Source organism: Chanodichthys erythropterus, chromosome 8 (genome assembly GCF_024489055.1).
Source record: "Chanodichthys erythropterus isolate Z2021 chromosome 8, ASM2448905v1, whole genome shotgun sequence".
NCBI classification, from domain to species: Eukaryota; Metazoa; Chordata; class Actinopteri; order Cypriniformes; family Xenocyprididae; genus Chanodichthys; species Chanodichthys erythropterus.
In genome coordinates, this window is record NC_090228.1 from 15404649 (window position 1) to 15428513 (window position 23865).

Genomic DNA, 23865 nt, shown 5'->3' on the forward strand with positions numbered 1-23865 from the left:
ATGTGAGCGGTCCCATATGTGTATTTTCCATGGTTTAAAACTCCCTACGGGCCGAGTCCGTGTCTTTCCCTTAGCAGAGCCAGCTCTGCTGTCACCTGTCAGATGAGTCTCCCCCTACCAGGTGGAGCCATCCCAGGGACTCCATATGCGTACTGCCCCCCGGGCCAGTCCATGTGTGTATTTCCCACGTAAACTCCTCCCCCATTGGGTAGGTAGTGGTCTCCGCAGCTTCCCTTACGGGTTCGCTTCCCCAGTGTGTCTAGTTTACTTAGTGGGTAGTGGTTAGACAGCAGTAGACTCTCTCGGTGTAAGCTCGCCCCCTTCACCGCCAGCCGGTGCTATGGGCGGCTGAGCTTGCGCTGGGAACTGGAAGGGGTTTCGTAACTGTGGCGCTTTAGTTGGGATCCCAATTCGTCGGTCACTACTGACGTACACAAACGTGACCGACTGAAAGGGAACGTCTCGGTTACGTATGTAACCCTCGTTCCCTGAAGGAGGGAACGGAGACGTACGTCCCGTCGCCACAGTTTCTGTACCCTCGCTGTAGCGCGGACACCAGTTGTCTCCTCAGCGAAAAACAGAGTGCGATTGCATCTGCTTCCTATTTATATACACCTGACGGGGGCGGTGCGCATTATGCAAATATCGCACGCCAATTCCATTGGCTTATTTTAGTTTACACGAAGATGATAGGGCTCTCTAAGCGATATCCCGATTCGTCGGTCACTACTGACGTACGTCTCCGTTCCCTCCTTCAGGGAACGAGGGTTACATACGTAACCGAGACGTTTTTCTGTTTGTTCTTCTAGCTGATCTTGGATGAGAAATTCACACCAGGATGTTCAACAGTGCTGTACAAATCTGATGATGAACGAGCAGTGCTACCCAGAATGCACTTTGATCCAGTAGATTTCAAACATATTTACATCGCTCTGAAGAAACAGGTGAGGTTTAGAAATGTGCAATCTAAAAAACAATATATATATATATATATATATATATATATATATATATATATATATATATACTACCGCTCAAAAGTTTGGGATTGGTAAGATTATAATTGTTTTTAAAAGAAGTCGCTTCTGCTCACCAAGGCTGCATTTATTTAATTAAAAATACAGTAAAAACAATAATATTGTGAAATACTATTACAATTTAAAATAACTGTTTTCTATTTGAATATATTTTACAAAGTAATTTATTCCTGTGATCAAAGCTGAATTTTCAGCATCATTACTCCAGTCTTCAGTGTCACATGATGCTTCAGAAATCATTCTAATATGAGGATTTGCTGCTCAAGAAACTTTCTTATTATTATCAATGTTGAAAACATTTTTTTTCAGGATTCCTTGATGAATATAAAGTTCAAAAGAACAGCATTTATCTGAAATACAAAGCATTTGTAAAATTGTAACAAACGCTTGGGGTCAGTAAGAATTTTTATTTGTATTTTTTGAAAATAATTGAATACTTGGATGCATTAGAAAGAGGATGCATTAAATCGATCAAAAGTGGCAGTAAAGACATTTAGAATATTACAAAAGATTATATTTCAAATAAATGCTGTTCTTTTGAACTTTCTATTCATCAAATAATCCTGAAAAAAAATTGTACACAAATATTTTGTACAATTGTACACATTAAATGTTTTCTTGAGCAGCAGATCAGCATATTAGAATGATTTCTGAAGGATGATGTGACACTGAAGACTGGAGTAATGATGCAGAAAATTCAGCTTTGCCAACACGAGAATAAATTACATTAAACAGTTATTTTAAATTGTAATAGTATTTCAAAATATTATTGTTTTTACTGTACTTTTAATTAAATAAATTCAGCCTTGGTGAGCAGAAGAGACTTCTTTTAAAAACATAAAAAATCTTACCGATCCCAAACTTTTGAGCGGTATGTGTGTGTGTGTTTGTGTGTGTGTGTGATAATTTTAATGAAAAAAAAATTTTTTTAAATGAAATTATGAAATCATGAAAAACATACAGACTGCATACACTCACACACAACTTATGATACTAAAAAATTAGACAAATTAAGACTTTTTGCTGTGAATAAACATACATTTTCTGAGTTTACTTTCAGCTTCATATTTTTTCCTTGTCAGTAATGAAAAACTGAATGAACTATTTGTTAATAGTCCTTCATTGTTCTTACATTTTCTGTATAGTTTCTGAATATGACATCAATTAATCAGAGAAAAATGATTCTTACAATGTTCTAAGATACATGAATAAATAAAATGATATTAATACTGCTTTGCAGAAACAATAGGAATAATTTTATACATTTCTCCAAAAAGCTGATCCAAGATAAAGTTTTCCATGAAAAAGGGAATTTTTCCTGCGCCTCACATTTAGAAAACCACTGAATTAACCATGGAGAAGTTTTCTAAATCAGGCAGTATGTCAGATACTTTACTGGTGTGCTACAGTTTTTTACAGACGCTAGGACACATTTCTCAATACTTAAGTCACTTTTGCAAAACTCTTCACACAGTGAGCACAACAGAAGTCTATGTGGGCTAAACTGAGGCTCAATTATCATTGCTTTGGCACAAAATGCATTCATTGACTACATCTCTCAAATTTCATGAATTCTTTTCTCACTCAGACACAACAACTGCCAAAACTCTTTGTAAGTACAGGCCAATTTGCACATGCTTACATACTGTTTTCAAAACTGTTAAACTTATGTTCAAAACAATAACATAATACAAAACTGAATAAGACAGCAATTTGCTACATTCCTACAGTAATATTTTTATAAAATATTTTTTAAATCTTAAAATTAAATGGTATAAAAACAATTGAATTGTATCTGTATCAGTGGATGGTGTGTATACAAATTCCTGTATTTTGGAATTATAAAAAATTATAAAAATAAATAAAAGACATAAAATATTGACAGATTCTGTATCATGTCCGATTCATTCCAGTAATATATATTGCAGTGAATTATAAACAGAGATGTGTCCTTGTTTTACACAAGAAAACATTGTATAATGCTACATGTTGTTAGTGTTTTTCAGGTCATTGTTTTGTGGGTGACAAAGTGTGTTTGTCGGCTGTCAACCTTTGCTAGTGTTCTGAAAGAATGAGTTGATTTGAGACCTGAATACAGTGTTTTGGTAGTTGTAGTGCATTTTGAATGTGAAATGAACTGCTTTGCCAAGATGAAAGTTGGTTAGGAGAACTGTGTGAAGAGGTTTGCAAAAGTGACCTAAGTATTGAGAAATGTGTCCTAACGATTGTAAAAAACTGTAAATTGAATTTGCATACTTGTCTCTTTCTGCTCATGTTTCTGATGTAGCTCAGAAGAGTTTCTGTGGTTCAGTTTAATAAATTCAGCTCTCTGAAAGACTGCAGAGCTGCTCTGGATCCTCTCTGCGGTTGGTGTGTGAAAACACAGAGGTCAGCCCACCTTTATCACATGTCTTTCCACACATCACACGATATCTGCTCTAGACTGCACCATCACCTAATACTGTATCAGTTCATATCATATGGACATGATGAGAAGTGTGCAAACAGACCTGAAGATGATATATCTGTTGATGTTGTTTTTATCTAGATGTTCTGCTCAAGATGAATGCTCAAATACTTCATGGGTGTCCATCCCAAAAAACTCTCTTCAGGTGCAGCTGCTTTCCTTTCAGATGATAGAGAATTCTTCTAGAAAGGTAGAGGATCATTATCTAGAAGAATTAATAATTTATGAATCTAAGAAATAATTGATTTGACTTCTCCTTACTAACTTCTCCTACACAGATTACTCTACATCTTTCCTTGAGTCTGGAGAGCACAGGAAATCCCGTCTTCTCATGTTCCTTCACCACAGGAAGTGTGAATCTGTGTGACGGGTCTGATCTGACTGCAGTTTTCCCAAACTGCTCCTGTAGTTTTTCTGACCAGCTACTATATACTGGAGGTTGGTTCTCCTTCAGTGATGTTTTATATGTGCTACAGTGCATTTATATTGTCAGAATATGATTGTTTATAATCATAAACATTTGTTGGTAATCTGTTCAGGTTTAACAGTCTCTGCTGCAGTTACTATTGAGGATCAGAAGATCGAAGAGACGCTGACACTGAGGAACTGCTCCAGTATCACAGATAATTCACCAAATGCTTCTTATACACAGTGAGAAAATGTAGTTTAAAAGAGTTTTGAAAGACTACTTTGAATTCTCATTCTAAAAAAAAAAAAAAAAAATTGAATTAAATGCAGGTGTGTGCAGTGTATCTCATCTGGGTGTCAGTGGTCTTCTTCCTCACAGCGTTGTGATTGGACACATGGACCTGGACCGAAGTTACTCATAGAGGCAAGTCACCAAACAATCAAACAAACCAAACAATCCAATGCTTCATTATATATGTAATGAAGGGTCAACAGAGTGTGGATGCATTTGCAGCTTTATTAAACAGCAGTAGTACAAACAAGGGCAGAGCTGTACCGTAAACAGGGACAGGCAAGGATCGAGGCTGGCAGCAGAAAATCAGAGTCACGTCACAGGCAAGGATCAAGACAGGCGGCAAACAATCACAGTAGGGTACAGGCAAGGTCCAGGTAACAACGAGATATCAGTCCACAGAATACCGCTCAGAAATGACCACCATAGCAAATCAAGACTTCACGAAGATGTGGTGTGTGTGTGTCTTAAATAGTGTGTGAGTGATGCAGTGCAGGTGTGTGTAATCAGTCCCAGGAATGAGGGCCTATGGGAAATTAAGTCCGAATGACAGCGAATCAATATTCCGGTGATGGCTCCCTCCGGCGGTCCGGAGGATGAACCGCGGGAGCCACATTCATGACTATATATATATATATATATATATATATATATATATATATATATATATATATATATACACACTCTAAAAAATGCTGGGTTAAAAACAACCCAAGTTGGGTTGAAAATGGACAAACCCAGCAATTGGGTTGTTTTAACCCAGCAATTGGGTTGTTTTAACCCAGCGGTAGGGTTAAATGTTTGCCCAACCTGCTGGGTAGTTTTACAGTTTTTTCCAATTGCTAACACACTAAAATGACATGCACAGCACAATTATTTAAACTGACACACAGAGAGCAAAACTTCTTCTCAAGTCTCCAAAAGTCTAAACACCTTTTCTGTTTTACACACATTTTGCATTTCAAAATAGCACTTTTTAAATTCACTAAATACAGTTCTCTGCATAAGACACAACAATCTGACATAAAGTCACATGTTTGCCATTTCAAAACACTGCCATTCAAAATGACACCACATGAGCTAATTGGCCAATTACATGTGCCACCTGGCCAAACACCTCAGTGGTTAATTGTTAACACTTCAATCAGGATGTAAGCACTATGAAAAGACCACAGGTGAGAACCTTTTTTTTTTTACAACAACAATGGAAGACATTGCAGAGAGAGGAAGAGGAAGAGGAAGAGGGAGGTTGAGAATAAGAGGGGGAGGAAGAGTGAGAGGTAGGGGTAGAGCAGGTAGAGGAGTTCATGGCCAAAGAAGACAAACACTTTCAAATGAAATCAGAGCAACCTTAGTAGATCATGTCATCAACCATGGGTTGACAATGCGTGAGGCTGGACAGAGAGTGCAGCCAAACTTGAGCCGTTTTACTGTCGCCTCTGTCATCTGGACCTTTAGACTGGAGAACAGGTATGTAACCAAAATTTCATGTAGTACACATGTAGTATACCCCATGTCATAGTGTATCAGTTGGGTGACACCTGTTTACTTAGTGTATGACATCAGCCATTCATGAACTGTACAAGTTTCCTGTACAATGTACTCTACTGTGGGGGAAAATATTTAGGCTGCATTGTCCAAGCCCTATATATATTTTTTTTATTTTTTCTAAAGGACTGAGAGACGACACCATGGTGGAGGAAGGGACCAAATGTTCACCGGGGTACAGGAAGCTGCCATTGTAAACTTGGTTTTGGAAAATAATGAAATCAGATTACGAGAAATTCAAAGCCACATCATCCAAGACAACACCTTATTCAACAACATTCAACGAGTTAGTCTGTCCACATTGGCTCGCATTCTCAAGCGAAACCAAATCAGAATGAAACAACTTTATAAGGTGCCGTTTGAGAGAAACTCTCAAAGAAACAAAGAGTTCAGACGAGCATATGTGGATGTAAGTACTATATTGACTGCAGTACACTACACACAACATTGTTTCCCAGTGTACTGGATAACACCATATTGAGTGATTTTTGTTCTTTGTTGTAGCGTATGCACACGTATCAGGATAATCAATAAACTTTGGAGTTTTCAGAACGCTTTTAACCTGATGAACTTTGTTTCTTAATCACTAAATCGGCTCCGAACTGTCTACTAAAGATGAGCCCACTTGACACCTTTGTGGCCCTCCGAGTTAACACAGCAGGCCCAATTTCCTTGCTCTTAGGACATCAAAGGGGCCCCTCATGTGGACTACGGGCCAGATCCACATTCCAGCACCCACACACACTGGCACACACAAAAACACACACACACAGACGCACATACAGAAACACACAAACATACACTTTTAACTGCATATATATATATATAGCACCACTATGCTGAAATATATATTTCATATATTTTAGGGCGTATGCATGTTTCCTAGTGTTTAAATGAGTGTATTTGTGCTAGTGTGCATTTTAATGATATAATTTTGTCTGTAAACCATAACTTCTCTCCTATGCCTTTCTGACCTATCGAGTTTGATCTCGTTTCAAAGCTCCGGACTCGAGCTATTCATTGAGACATGTCACCAAACGGACAAATGCATTTTTCTATGTGTTTAATGATACTGTGAAGAACACACTCCTTTTGGAGATCTGATCTGGTAGTCATAAATCATTGGATTAAGTCGTGAGGCCAAACAATGGGAAAGCTTTCCCGCCAACTTTGCACCCATGTTATTGGCTACCCCACCTCAAGGAGGTGTGTCGGCTTATCTGTCATAAAAGCAAAGACGCACAATTTCTTGTGCGTTCTCTCCCGATTGTCTCACGAGCATCTCGTGCACGTTTTCCCGGACCCCTCCGGTGACCACGCGCTGTCATCGCGCTCAGCTTCGGGATCGCCATCTTCCAGCGAAACTCACTCTCGTCCTCAGTTCAAACCTTCCCGCTGAACGGAGGAAGCCAACGAACTGCACCAGCGCTAACCTGAAATTCGACACACGCAACCAATGCAAGTATACTGCCGTTTCTCAATCTTAGATGATGAAACTGATTTCCGTGCTGGCTTAGGACTGGTTGTGAGTTTGCTACTTGCCTTCTCTCTTTCCTTCTCTACTTCTATTCTTGTACATAGGTGTGTATTTTCTTGTATATATATTTAGATGTATAACCTCTGTATTCGTAGTTTGCATATATTAAAACGTTATTCATGCTCGATTGTTCTGTTTGTTCTTTCAGCTGAAAACCAAAGTCACTTTAACGTTTTTCGATCGTTTTATGCTTTGATGTTATAACAGCAGGTTGTTTTCATGGCCAGATAACTTTGTTTATAATATTCTGTGAGGGACTTAGTTTGCTGGACAAACGAACAGTTTCTCTGAATAATTATTAAACCAGAACTAATCATATATGTAATTGATTATAATTCGTTGTAATTGATTCACGATATATGTTTAATTCCCCGTTGGGTCGATATATGAATCATAATTTATTCATAACCTTATGAATTATTATATTCATATTTCATCCATAAATTGATTAATAACCGCTACATTTCGTTACATTGTTTTCAGGGAGTACTGGAAATGGATGCTCATGCAATCCCACATGAGTTCATCTTTATAGATGAGGCTGGGTTCAACCTAGCAAAGACCAGAAGAAGAGGGAGAAACCTCATTGGCCACAGAGCCATTATAGATGTTCCTGGCCAACGTGGTGGGAACATCACAATGTGCGCTGCCATCTCCAATATGCATGGTGTCCTCCACCGTCATGCCAAACTTGGACCATACAACACAGCCCATATTCTCACATTTCTGGACAGACTTCACAACATTCTCATACCACCAGAGCGTATGAATGATGCAGACCATCAAAGAAACCGGTACGTTGTAGTATGGGACAACGTGAGCTTTCATCGTGCAGCCCCAGTCCAAAACTGGTTTGCTGACCACCCAACATTTCTCGTGCAATACCTCCCACCATACTCACCATTTCTGAACCCCATAGAAGAATTCTTTTCGGCATGGCGGTGGAAGGTATACGACCGGCAGCCCTTTGTGCGCATGCCTCTTGTGCAGGCCATGGAAGAGGCATGTGATGAGATTGATGTGGGTGCAATTCAGGGTTGGATAAGGCACTCAAGGCGCTTCTTCCCTCGATGTCTGGCAAGGGAAGATATTGCCTGTGATGTTGACGAGGCGTTGTGGCCAGACCCGGCTGTGCGGCAAGATGCTGCCTAATTATTTTTCTTGCCTTTTTTTTTTTTTTTTTTTACTGTAATATATTTTTTTTTCAGAAATTTTCTTTTTCAGTTTACTTTTTTTGTAAGAATATTTTTGTTCAGTCCCATGTAAATATATCTGCTGTGCTTATGTTGTACTGACTTGTTTACTGTAGTGAAGGAAAAAAAATAAAAATGTTGCAACAGCATGTGTGTGTATCTGCAAATATTTCTGTGCATGTGAACAATCTGATACATATTTTAGTATTATGGCAAAGCATACTAAAGATGGGGGTGCTTTTCATTATGCCCAACAGTGTGTAGGTGGTTAGGCAAAAATCTGGTAATATGAATGAAGTGTGTGCCATTTCATGCAAAAGTTTGATTTTGATAATGCTCTGTGTAGTTTCGGTTGCAGTGCTTCATTTTGCAGGATATATGAGGTATTTTGCAGTTTGGGTGTGTGGTTTTGTGAATTGTGTTAAGTGTTTTGATAAAACCAGACTAGTTTGAAAAATTGTGTGTTAGCAATTGGAAAAAACTGTAACAAAACAAGAATGACACTCTCTATTGTTTATAGTTCACTGCAGTTTGTTACATGAACCATGTTTACATAACAGTACAAAATTATTCCAAAGTTTTCCTAATAATGAAATTGAAAAACGAATGCTTGTGTAGGTGTTCAGTTTCATATAATTGCTTTGATAGTATTTGATTTTTTAGATTCAGCATATATTTCATTACAATATTACTGTAGAAATGCAGCATATTTCTGTCTTATTCAGTTTTGTATTATGTTATTGTTTTGAACATAAGTTTAACAGTTTTGAAAACAGTATGTAAGCATGTGCAAATTGGCCTGTACGTACAAAGAGTTTTGGCAGTTGTTGTGTCTGAGTGAGAAAAGAATTCACAAAATTTGAGAGATGTAGTCAATGAATGCATTTTGTGCCAAAGCAATGATAATTGAGCCTCAGTTTAGCCCACATAGACTTCTGTTGTGCTCACTGTGTGAAGAGTTTTGCAAAAGTGACCTAAGTATTGAGAAATGTGTCCTAGCGTCTGTAAAAAACTTTTAATCATTATTACTCATATTAGAGTCATATTTTTATTGTCTCTCTTTTCTCAGGATGTGTGGTTTCACTCACCCCGTTATGATGGAAGTGATCTGTTTAGCTTGTCATTAAAAGTTGGGAATTTCACTGTGGACTGTGTGGATTATTTCTCCTACAAACCTGATCCAGAATTCACTGGATTCAGCACCTTTCCGGTGGCCAATGATCTACAGGTGAACATTCAGGTAAAGAGTGACTAAACACTGATTAAGATCTACTCTTTAGAATTTTATTGATTTTTTTATTTTTTTATTTTAATTGGCACAGTTTATTCTTGTGGATCTCTCTTTCTCAGAAAAAGGCAGATGCATTGAATTTGAGTATGAGTGAGGTGAAAGTGACGGGTTATCAGGGAGATCAGCAGTATCAGTGTGTTTTGGAGAGGATTGAGTACAATGCCATTATCTGTCAGATTAAAGGAGAATCAGGAGCCGTCACAGCAGTGGAATCAATAACTGTACGTCTGTTTTTGATATAGGAAAATCTATAGACAATGGATAATTTGACTTGACAATTGCTGCTAATAAATAACACTGCAATGTTTAATGTAAAGTTCTTAAAAATCTTACTCAACTCTATGAGATAAAAAGACAGTTTCATTGTCATTTCAGATCACGATTGGGAATTATGTTCTCGAGATGGGGAATAAAAAGGATTTGTTCTGCATCCGTCCATAGAACACACCTGGCCAAGTATGAAAAAACAATAAAAACCCCTTACAGAAAAAAAAAAAAAAAAAAAAAAATTTGAAAAAGGCTTACAATCATTATTTGTTATTCCTAAGACTAGAGATTTCAGTAACACTTTATTTTACAGTGTCCTTTTTACACATATTACATGTAGTTACAGTTACAGTAGTAATAACTATAAATTATGCATAATTACATGCAACTAAGCCTAAACCAAACCCTAATCCTAAACCTCACCCTATAGTAAGTACATGTGGTTAATTGTTATTACTCAGTACTTAAATATATAATTACATTGTAACACAGACACCTTAAAATAAAGTGTAGCCGAGATTTCCACGTTTTATATATGTGTAATTAGTATGTAATTATATTTGAGCAGTAAAATATTCTTATTTTAATTTTTCAGCTTTAAAAAAACAACACAATTTTGTTTTGACATATGCTTTAACCATTCAACAACCTCTGCATTGAAATACCCTGTGAGATCAGTCCTGATACTGAACAGCAGATATACTGTATACACATACAAAAAATCTATTCAAAATTGGACTGATCAGAAATTTAGTACCGCAGTACAGTTTGTAGAAAAATGCTTTGTATCTTTTGTATCGTACCTACACAATTCTTCTGTTATTATTTATTTTTTTTTGTTATTAATCTGATCATTTATGTTATCAGTATACTGCCTTATACCTCATACTTACTAATAAACATGTCCAACATATCAAATCCATTAAAAAAGAGTCTGGTCTGATTTAAATTAACAAGCACACATAAACACTCATGAAAAATCTTTCACACAAACCTTTTGTAAAAACATTCTGTAGCTCAAACAGTAGAGCACAGCGCTGGCAACACTATCATAAAAAGCTTGATTGATTCCCAGAGAAAACAAACTGATTATATGTTCTTTAAAGGATTAGTTCAAAATTAAAATTTCCTGGTAATTTACTTACCCCTATATCATTCAAGATGTTTATGTCTTTCTTCAAATGAAAAGAAATTAAGGTTTTTGAGGAAAACATTCCAGGGTTTTTCTTCATATAGTGGACTTCACCGGGTTGAAGGTCCAAATTGCAGTTTCAGTGCAGCTTCAAAGCGCTCTACATGATCCCAGCCGATGAATAATCTATCTAGTGAAACAATATGTCATTTTCTAAAAAAATAAATAAAAATGTATATACTTTTTAACCACAAACGCCCATTTTTGCACTAACTCTGCAATACTCCACGCATTACATAATCATGTTGAAAAGGTCACACGTGACATAGGTGGAAGTACCGATCCAATAGGCTTGTTCAACATCATGTGGTGCTGCAAAGATCAGCTGCTACCTGACAAAAGCAAAGCATTCTGGTTCGAAAACATCTTACAATCGCACGTGCCATCAAAGTACTGCGAGAGCAAAACGAGACCAGCCGCCTAGGTCAGGCGCTGTAGTTGCTCAAAATCAGCGGCGAAAGCCTTGATGACGACACACTTTACTCTCATTGGTCAGATTCTGTGATAACAAGGACGACGTGTGTTGTGTGTTTTTTCTCACACAAGTTCCTGTATTTTGATATTGAATATCTGACATTCAAACAAAACACACAAAACATTAACAAAAATTAAGATTATGCAATCTAGTAAATTCTTATTTCAATCGCATCCACTTCTTCGGCTACTGAATGCATTGCTTTTGTTAGGAGGCAGCGGATCTTTGCGGCGCCGCATGAAGTTGAACAAGCCTAGTTTTTAACAGGCATGGATCTCATGGTGATCACCGGTGATCGGTTCTGTGCAGATTATGCTCATCTCAAAAGAGCCTTTAAGGCTGAATCCGAAGTTGCCCTCTGTACCCTCATTCGCTACTCCCTACAATAGTGCACTAATACAGTTCACTCGAAGGAATGACTGAAGACAGTGAGGGAATTCGTACACTAAGTGCACTGGAAGAGCTGCTGCTTATGCATAGTTGGTGCTTGCTATTTATTAATCATTTGAAACTTAGCAAACTGGCACCTCCAGTAGTAAGATGAAAGGAAATTATGTATAAACCGTATTTAAACAATTATCAATAATAATCAATTTATACATAATTTATAAATGAATTTATACCTGTATTATATTACGCTGTACGCTGCAGACGATTCAGTTGCCATCTTCTGGCAAGACATGGGAATTAATTTGGCGTGCGACTCTCACAGTGCATTATGGATATTCTCTAGCCATTGAGCATACATCAGTTGTACACTCGTTATTGCGGTGCATTGTGGGACTGAATGAGTGCACTCAATATTGTCCACTAAGGTTAAGGACACCACTACAAATGGCTATTCCCTCAAACAGTGCCCTATTTAAGGATAAAGGGGGCAATTTCGGACACGGTAAGTCAAACATCCTTTATTAAAAAAAGGTAAAATGGACAATTTTGAAGTTGGAGGAGAAAATGAGAGTTTTTGGCCTACTGCGGTACTTCCACCTACATCACGTGTGACCTTTCCAACATGATTACGTAATGCATGACGCATTGCGCAAGACAAGCATTTGTGGTTAAAAAGTATATAAATTTTTATTTTTTTAGAAAATTACCAATCGTTTCGCTAGACAAGACCCTTATTCCTCATCTGGGATCGTGTAGAGCATTCTGAAGCTGCACTGAAACTGCAATTTGGACCTTCAACCCCTTGGTAACTGCTGAAAAAACATTGTAAAAGTCCCCTATATGGAGAAAAATCCTGGAATGTTTTCCTCAGACACAAACATAAACATCTTGGATGGCATGGGGGTGAGTAAATTATTAGAAAATTTCAACCTTTAAGTGAACCTTTAAGCAATTTTATTAATCGTGTGGCATTCCTGGCTGAACAGATGCAATTTACTCTCAATAACTGATTTCTGATTCAATCAATCATTAGACATTTGCCTACAAACTGTATACAAACATCCATAACAAACCTATAAACTAATGAATACACATTTGCAATTAATTGGCCAACACCATAAATAGTGTGACAATATATCATATTTTAGTATACAGGCTAATAACCTTGCCTTACTGTACTGTAGTAAGCCTGAATAATATTAATTATTTTAACACTGACAGTAACAATCTTTAATGCAGATAAAGCACCTACAAAAATATGAGTCTTAAGCAATTAACAAACTTCTTTCAAAGTGCTACCTGTGTGACCTATATGATTTTTTGAATTGTTTTAATTACAACAATCTCCTTTTAGACTGCAATGTGAACTAAAAGAAACACTGGAATTTGACAATTAATTAATTTTGGTATAACTGATGATCTCAATTTAGAGAGAAAAACATAAATTACATAAAATTACCAGATACTGTTACGATAGGACCAGGCAGGAGACAGAAGATAGATAAAACAGGTTTGTTTATTGGACACAAGCAGAGTATATGATGCAGACAGGTGAGTAGCAGATGCACTTTGGTGATGTACGAGTGATATGGAGAATGACACAGTCCTTTGTAGTTGCAGAGTGACAATGGAGAATGATACTTGCTGAATGGAGCTGATGACTTCAGACAACACTTCACGCCAGACGAGAATCGTAGGAAGGAGCTTAGGAAACCCGGAGAACAGGTAAGTAGTCAGAAGAGTCCTTGAAGTAAGCATACAGGTAAGTCCTTTGATGCAAACGAGACCGGACAATGTGGCTGAGTGTGAGTGTGTCTTAAATAGTGCTGGTGATGAGTGCGCTGATGAGGTGCAGGTGACGGTGATCAGTACTCAGGGGAAGGTGTGCGCTGTGATTGGACGGTGCTGGAACCTGGCGTGTTTGTTACAGTACCCCACCCCACCATTGCGAGGGACTCAAGAGCGTTCCCTTTGGACCATAGCCTTCCCAGTCTACGAGGTACTCCAGTTGTCCGCCACGACGCCGGGAGTCAAGAATTTCTCGCACCTCATACGCTGCTCCATCCTCCAGGATTAAAGGAAGGGGGGGTTCAGCTTCGTCCACGCCAGGCTCTGTGGAAAGAGGAACAGAAGGGTGGTGAGGCTTTAGGAGGGACACATGGAAAGTGGGATGGATGCGATACTCAGGTGGGAGTTGAAGTCGGTAGGTGACTGGGTTGACCTGCTCCGTGATGGTGAACGGGCCAATGAATCTGGGACTCAGCTTCCGGCAGGGTAGACGCATGCGGATATCTCTGGTGGATAGCCATACCTTGTCTCCAGGTTGGTAAGCTGGGGCCTCAGAGCGTCGCAGATCCGCTGCCATCCTACGTCTACGGAGAGCCCGTTGAAGTTGATGGTGTGCTGAGTCCCAGACCCTCTCGGAACCAGTAATCCACGGCAGGAACATCGGAGGTTTCCCCAAACCAGGGGAACAGTGGGGGTTGGTAACCGAGTACGCACTGAAAGGGTGTTAAGCCGGTGGTGGATTGTCGGAGGGAGTTTTGGGCATACTCGGCCCAACCCAGGAACTGGTTCCAAGAGTCCTGGTGGCCGTGACAGAAGGTACGGAGGAAGCGCCCAACTTCTTGGATCTTGCGTTCCGTCTGCCCGTTCGTCTGGGGATGGTAACCCGAGGAGAGGCTTACGGTCACACCTAGGAGGGAGAAGAAGGCTTTCCAGACTCTTGAGATGAACTGTGGACCTCTGGTGCCTCCGCAGAAGTCCCAGTCAGAGGAGGGGAGCTGGTCACAGGTGAGAGTGTAACAGTCCACACAGATTTGTTCCACACTAATTCATTTAGCACAAAACATTCATCAGCAAACGCAACGGATGTGTAAGGTGCAGTTGCGCAGAAACCAAATAAACAATTTCACGTCATTTTAAATGCATTTTACACGTTAACATGAGAGTACAGCGCTAGAACGTCTTACTAACCTTGCCTGTAAAAGTCACTAAACATTGTTATTTTTGCTTCACATCCATACGAGGATACCTGGATGTGACTTAACTTTCTGCCAAATACTGTTAGCAAATGCAGGAGTTGCGGCATATAATGCACAACCTTTAGTTTAAAAGTAGTGACTCTGCTAAAAAGACATTTTTCTATAATGAATAAAAGGGTTAGTTCACCCAAAAATGAAAATTCAGTCATTACTCGCCCTCACGTCGTTCCACACCCGTAAAACCTTCGTTCATCTTCAGAACACAAACAAAGATATTTTTGATTAAATTCAAGAGGTACATGAGTCGTCCATATACAGCAATTTAACAACCACATTCAAGCTCCAGAAAGGTACTAAAGACATCATTAAAACAGTCGACGTGGCTGCAGCGGTTGAACCTTAATGTTAAGAAGCGACGAAAATACTTTGTGCAAAAAAAGTAAACAAAAATATCGACTTTATTTCGATGTAAACACTGCACTTCCCTCGGCTACTACGTAAGGATAACGACAGGGAAGAGAAGAGATTGTTGAATAATCGGATACGAAGTCTTCTGGGATACCAAAGTATCTGAAGATGGCGTTAAACATGATCTCCGCTGTTTCCATGGCTGTTGGCAGACCTCGTAGAGGGATGAGACTTTGAGAATCTATCAACGACCACAAAGATGCATGTATACCCATCCAAGGCTGGTAGATCAGTCACGAAGTCCACTCCTAGGTGTGACCAGGATCGGTTGGGAACGGGCAGAGGAAGAAGATTGCCAGCTGGTAAATGGCGTGGGCTCTTGGCCATGGCGCACTCCCTGCATCCCTGCACGTACCTCCTGACGTCGTTGGCCATGTTGGGCCACCAGAAGCGCTCTTTCAGCAGCGAGAGGGTTTCATTGACCCCCGGGTGGCCAGTGCCAAGTGAGGAGTGTGCAAAGTGGATCAGTGGGGTGCGTCGTGCTCGGCTGATATACTGTAAGCCCTCGGGACAACCCGGAGGCATTGGAAGGAGGGAAAGTCTCTGGAGTCCAGGTTATGGGGACGAACAGGTTCTCAGGCAGGATGGGTTCAGGTTCTTCATTGCTTTCTTCAGGAGCATGAATTCGGGACAAAGCGTCAGCTTTGACGTTTTTTGGACCAGGACGGTAGGAGATGGAGAAATGGAATCTGGTGAAGAAGAGGGCCCAGCGGGCTTTTCTTGGGTTGAGTCTTTTGGCAGCTCGAAGGTATTCCAGGTTCTTATGATCGGTCAGTACGGTAAAGGGATGTTGAGCTCCCTCCAACCAATGCCTCCACTCTTCTAGGGCCAGCTTGACGGCTAGGAGTTCCCGGTTGCCGATGTCGTAGTTTCTCTCCGCTGGGTTGAGCTTACGGGAGAAGAAGGCGCATGGATGGAGGCGGCTCGGGCTCCCCTGCTGCTGCGACAATACCGCTCCAACTCCGGTGGTCGAGGCGTCGACTTCCACGACGAATGGCTTGTTGGGATCTGGGTGCACCAGGAGTGGAGCAGTCGTGAAGGCTTTCTTGAGTACTTCGAATGCTTCAGTGGCAGCTGGAGTCCAGGACAGAGACTTGGGCTTGTTGCGGAGAAGACTGGTGAGTGGACTGGTTATGGAGCTATAGTTCTGAATGAATCGTCGATAGAAATTGGAGAATCCAAAGAAACGTTGGAGCTCTTTGATCGTGGTGGGTGTTGGCCAGTTTTGGATGGCGTCCACCTTCCCCTCGTCCATCCGGATGCCACTGTGGTCGATGTTATACCCAAGGAACTGCACTGAGGGCTGGTGAATGGTGCATTTCTCGGCTTTGAGGTAGAGTTGGAAAGCCCTCAGGCGTTGCAGGACCTCCGCAACGTGGCGTTGGTGGTCGGCCATACTCTGGGAGTAAATCAGAATGTCGTCGATGTAAACCAGTACAAATTTGTGGAGGAACTCCCGGAGCACCTCGTGGATAAAGTCCTGGAATACGGAGGCGGCGTTGGCCAGGCCGTACGGCATGACCAGGTATTCGTAGTGGCTAGTGGGCGTGACGAAGGCGGTCTTCCATTCATCCCCCTCACGTATTCGGATCAGGTTGTAGGTGCTGCGGAGGTCTAACTTGGTGAACACAGTGGCTCCGTGGAGGTGTTCCAAGGCCGTAGGGACGAGAGGAAGGGGATAACGGAACTTGACTGTGATAACATTGAGAGCTCTGTAGTCAATGTAGGGCCGCAAGCCTCCGTCCTTCTTGGCCACGAAGAAGCAGCTAGATATAGCAGGGGAATTAGATGGTCGGATGTATCCTTGAGCCAAAGCCTCCTTGATGTACTCCACCATGGCCTTCTCCTCCGGGATGGATAAGGGGTAGATCTTACCCCGTGGCACTGGCTCACCCGGAAGCAGGTCGATGGCGCAGTCCCATGGCCGGTGTGGAGGCAGCTTGGAGGCTCTCTTGGGCCAGAATACGTTGCTGAAGGGGGCGTAACAGGTCGGGATGTCCACGGAGCGCTTCAAGCGGGCTCTCGATGGACGTAGCACAGACTGGAAATGGACTGGAGCAAGGAGACTTGGGAACAGGCAGACTGGAGAAACACTCAGAGAAACTATGTTCATCCCACTTCAGGACTTCCCCGGTGTTCCAAGAGAGAACAGGATTGTGAAGCTGCAACCACGGGCGCCCTAGAATCACGTCAGCAATGGAACCCTCCAGAACCAGCAGTTGAATGAATTCCTGATGTAGAACACCAACTTGAATGTGGATGGGTTTCGTAATCCGCTTGATAGATCTTCGGCTTACCGGTTTTCCAGTTATAGCTTGGACTTGGTAAGTTTTAGACGTAATCTGGGTCTTGATGTTGAGTTGCTGACAGAGGGCGCCGGAGATGAAGTTTCCCGCTGACCCAGAATCGATGAGGGCACATACTGGAAGAGAAATATCAGCGGCAGTAAGTGTGATCGTCGTGGTGAGTGGCTTTGAGGTTTGGAGAGTAAAGATAATGGCACTCACCATAGGACAAGTAGGACATGTGGAGAGTACATGTCCTGGTAGAGCGCAATAGAGGCAAAGATTCTGGGTCAGCCTTCTCTGTCTTTCTTCTGAGCTCAACCTTGAAGATTCCACTTGCATGGGTTCAGGGGCTGGTTCTGGAACGCTGACGGATCGGGGCGGCAGAGGATGGTGTTGGTGAAACTCTGACCCTGGTGTTCTTCGATACACGACTGCATACGAGTGGCGAAGCGAATGGACAGTTGGATGAAGCGTTCGAGCCCGATGGTATCCTCGTATGCAGCGAGATGCAACCGCACTTGAGGATCCAATCCCTGACGGTATGACGTCAACAGTGCTTGTTCATTGCATCCGCTTCAAGCAGCCAGGGTTCTGAACTGCAAAGCATATTCGTTAACAGACAACTTTCCTTGTTTTAATCTGTAGAGTCTCTCACCAATCCCAGGACGGTTTTCCAAACACTTCTCTGAAGTATTCAACGAAGTCACCATAGGTCTGTGTTACCGGATGCTTCTGGGTCCAGATAGAATCGGCCCAATGCAGCGCTTTGCCTGAAAGATGAGAGATAACGTACGCTACCTTAGAGTGTTCGGTGGGAAATAAGTGCGGTTGCATCTCCAGGATCAGAGACACTTGCAGAAGAAAGCCGTTGCAATCCTCCGCCACACCGGCGTAGGGCGCTGGTTGGGCCATGGGACTGAAGTGCGCAGGTGAAGAAGGTGAAGGAACGGTGGATGCGGAAGTGGCGATGGGTGCTGGAACTAGTGGTGGGCTTGAGACCGGTGGTTGCACCGCAAACGTGCGGCGAAAAGCATCCACCAATTCCTGGAATGGATCGTGTTCACTCATGCTTGTATTCCGCTGTTAAGGTCCGGTCTTCTGTTACGATAGGACCAGGCAGGAGACAGAAGATAGATAAAACAGGTTTGTTTATTGGACACAAGCAGAGTATATGATGCAGACAGGTGAGTAGCAGATTCACTTTGGTGATGTACGAGTGATATGGAGAATGAAACAGTCCTTTGTAGTTGCAGAGTGACAATGGAGAATGATACTTGCTGAATGGAGCTGATGACTTCAGACAACACTTCACGCCAGACGAAAATCGTAGGAAGGAGCTTAGGAAACCCGGAGAACAGGTAAGTAGTCAGAAGAGTCCTTGAAGTAAGCATACAGGTAAGTCCTTTGATGCAAACGAGACCAGACAATGTGGCTGAGTGTGAGTGTGTCTTAAATATTGCTGGTGATGAGTGCGCTGATGAGGTGCAGGTGACGGTGATCAGTACTCAGGGGAAGGTGTGCGCTGTGATTGGACGGTGCTGGAACCTGGCGTGTTTGTTACAGATACATTTGTTATATCTGCTTACCCCCAGGGCATCCAAGATGTAGGTGACTTTGTTTCTTCAGTAGATCACAAATGATGATTTTTAACTCCAACCGTTGCCGTCTGTCAGCCGTATAATGCATGGGAATGGTAACAAAATGTATGAGTGTCAAAAAACATGCACAGACAAATCCAAATTAAACCCTGCATCACGAAACGATCGGTTTGTATTTATATAATTTTTTACCTCTAATACACCACTATGTCCAACTGCCTTGAGCGTGCACATGGCATCCGGTGTGTGATGTGTGTCTTAGGACATCAATGTGTCGTCACAAGCTGCAGGGTTTAATTTGTTTTTGTCTGTGCATGTTTTTTTTTTTACTCATAGATTTTGTTACCATTGCCATGCATTATACGGCTGACAGACCACAACGGTTGGAGTTAAAAATTATAATTTGTGTTTTACTGAAGAAACAAAGTCACCTACATCTTGGATGCCCTGGGGGTAAGCAGATAAACATCAAATTTTCATTTTTGGGTGAACTATCCCTTTAATGCACATTTATTATTATTATTAATTTATTTAATCAAAGTTACTTTTATGTCTGTTGTTTATTAAAAATGCTTTGGTCATATATGGAGTAGATTTTTTTGTGTCCTGTAGGAGCCAGAGATTTTCTCTCTGGAGCCCAACAAGATTTCCTTCCTTGGCAGAAACAATGTTTTACTAAGAGGAAAGAACCTGGAATCTGTCAGTAAATCCATATTCAAGGATGTGGGACTGTATTCTTCAAGGATGTGGGACGGTATTCCTAAAGCGTGAGACTCTCATACAGCAATATGTTTTGGCATCTGCTTAACTATTCAATTCAACATCCTCTGCACTGAAATATCCTGTGAGATCAGTCCTGATACTGAACAGCAGGTGGCGCTATATACTTATTTATCTCTCTCTCTCTCACACACACACACACACACACACACACACACACACACACACACACCCAAAACAATTCAAAGTTGGACTGGTCTGCAATCTAGTACTGCAGTACAGTTATTTTGTAAAAGAATGCTTTGTATCTTTTTCGAAAATGTGTCTGTTATTTTTTGTTATTAATCTGATACTTCTATATTATCAGTATACTGTCTTACATCTCATACAGTCTATGGTCAGGACGCACAATGATGTCAGAAACTGCGAATATATGCTGCACGGACATAGAACAGGTATAGTTAGTTCAATTACGGTTATAACATATATTGCATTCTTGTTTCTAATCCAGTATATTAGTACAGGCCTGTTGTACCATCCGAATGATGGCCAAAACTATACAGATGAGTTTTGTGACCTTTATTGTACTTCACAGAAAATATGAAGCGTCCGTTTTCACTGTAGAAAATCACTGTAAGAGCTTAATAAAACACTGCAAGTGTGCATTAAAATATTTTCCATAAACTCTTTCTCTTTTCCTTTTATTTCGCTCTCTGTAATGGGTGTGTCCACCTTCACAGGGTCTTTCATGCAAATGGCCTTCTGTCCCCAAAAAGGTGTAAACTACTCAGTCTGGGACCCTGATTAATGCAAATTGCAATTGTGAAGTCATGTTTCCATTTGAAAGAAGTTTCTGTAAAGAAGTATTTAAAGAGATGTTGCAGGAGGCTCAGGGCTCGATCCTGTGCAGATGAGCCCACATTGCTGAGTGTCCTTCAGACACTTAGCAATGTGCATTTTTCTAATGTCAGGTATGCATTTTTTACTCTGTTCCTGAGCATTTGATGTTTGTATTGATCATCTTTGAGATGATTATTCAATTGGCATGATACATTTACCTGACTAATAAATTGTTACATTTGACTTTATTCTGACTTACTCTGAAATTATTGGCTCTAGTAGATTACGTTAAGTCCATAAACCCACAAATCTATGCTCAGGTTAGTAACGGACTAAAGTACAGTTTAGGTGGAGCAGTGGGGCACACCAACTGATATTTTAGAGCTCCGACTAGCACATTGGCATTAGTTAAGTATACTTAGACTGTGTAGGCTAATAATGTTTTTTTTTTCCTTTTTAGAGCAACAGAGTGTTGCTAGATCAATCTAAACAGGGTGGGCCTCAACCTCTGGTTATGGTGAGATTATTCTAACTAAGTGTCTGTGGGTAAACCACTGCGTGATTATGTAAAGTTGCCACTAGAGGAAGCTAAATTGGTCAGCCTGATTTTATGGTAATGGTCATGACATGGCCCCTAGTTAAAGTAATCTTACCTTAATTCAGTGTGTTCAGATCTATGGGGACTAAATAAACGTATTCTAGAATGAGCAAAGTGGGTACGGCCTCTAGAATATTAGTCATCGCCTCTGTCTAATGACCAAGATTGACGAAATTGTGCGTATGAGATCGTATGTCCGGCCGGTGCGAGACTCAAAGCGTTATAGGAATCCGAATGAACGAGTACAATAAGAGTAAAGAGTTAAATAGAATAATCAAATGTCTAAATAAATTTTCTTATAAATTGTCAATTATCAATTGGCATTCAAACCTAAATTCGAGGTCATAATAAAATGGAGTCAGATAAACGTTTAATTGGAATTAAACTATTTTGCCACACTGAAAAGACGAACGCGCAAGAAACCTTCCCCGTCCTGTGGGAAACCGCTGTTGGACCGATTGGGCGGGCCTTACACCTTCATTACTGCCACCTCCAGTATCACTCTCGAGACTGTAAGCAGTCTGTAACAGTTTTTACTTGTATATCCTTGAGTAGCAGTTATTTTTAGCACAGTCTCTGTTATGTATTGATATTCGTTCACTAAGCAGTCCGGTGTGAAATGTTTTGCGCAGACATAAACGAATTTCTAAAGAAATGAGGGAGCATTTTCTGGAAAACCAAGTTAATCCACCTCGTTTAAGTACTAAATTAAGAGAGCTATGATGATTAATCCATCCAGTTACAGAACACCAAACACAAAACTCTTGGGAGACATTCTTGTCAGTGCAGTAATGGCAGACTCGCTGTGAACGCGCTCAGGGAGGTTCTATGTTCAAACGTCAGTGTATGTCATTATTCGTGGGCGGGGCCTGTGGCTTTTGTGACGTCACACTGCCAGGGATCTGGAAATGGCTTGTTCTGAGACACTGCTTATGATTTATGGGGATTAAAAAAAAGGACAGAATCAGCTTGTGAAGCTCCGCCCTCTTAGCCCGATGACAGCAGCTTATTTGCATTTAAAGGGACCACACTGAAACGGGTTTTTGCTCAACCACTAAAAGTGGCAATTTTAACATGCTACAACAAATTATCTGTGAGGTATTTTGAGCTAAAACTTCACATACACACTCTGCGGATATCAGAGACTTATTTTACATCTTGTAAAATGAGGCATAATAGGTCCCCTTTAAATGATGCATTAGGCCTACATGGGAATTAGCCTTTTTCACAAGAATCGGAAATCACGTGACGCAGGGTAAAGTTAGTTCCTCTATGGCTCTGCGGCTATTAAATTATACTGTTTTCTCAAATATCGCTTCTTACCTTTTCTGCATTGTCTGTTTTCCAAGTTGTTGTTGTATAATCAACAAATAAATAATTTTCTACTTGTTTGTAGCTTATACGGCCACCGTTGCTCGAATTTACCGGCAGGTGGTTTTATTTCAGCAGCTGTCATAGGGCTCAGCTCATTTAGCAAATTCCCCTGCTCATGTCACCATATATAATACACCTTATATAATTTATTCATAAAAAAAGCTAAACTCCCAATATGTGCTTCAATGCGGGATATAAAGTCATGAGAGATACATAATATTGTCGTGAGTTCAATACGTTAAAAATATATAGCATGAATTAATCTCATTATATTACATCCCGCATTCAAGCATCATCTTAACTGAATTTATCGATTGGAATTAAGGTGGCATTCATTCATTTAATAAGGTTGCCCCTGGACATCAGTTTATGGGGGTAGGCTAAAGGCTTCCACCGCTTAATAGAAAATGAGTTTGTTTCTGTTGCTGTCTATATTGTTTTGGGAAGTTATGTTAAAATTCAGTTAGCACAAAAATATGAGGGCATGCAAGTGCTGTTTGAAAGAGCATGATGCATCTGTGTGTATGTTTAATTCATGGCATGTGTGTTTCACTTGCTCCGTTTCAATGAGCACATTGATTTATCTAATTCTGGATATTTCCAGTTGATAACTTGTCTGGCTATCACCCGGTCCGTGTATCTTTTGGTCATTCATTTTTTGATTTAATAATGAAATCGGAAAATGAAAAACGGCACCTTTTTCATTTTTCATTTTTTTCAAACAAAACGAAAAACAAGAATTCGGCTTGATTTTTCGTTTTTCGTTCAGGGGTAGAAAATGAATAAACAACTTGAATATTTGATCTCAACATGTGGGCGGGAATGAAACACCCCTTTCCGCTGATTGGTCAACCAAACATTAAACTGTGCCGTCATCAGTTCTTACGCAGTTCAGAGC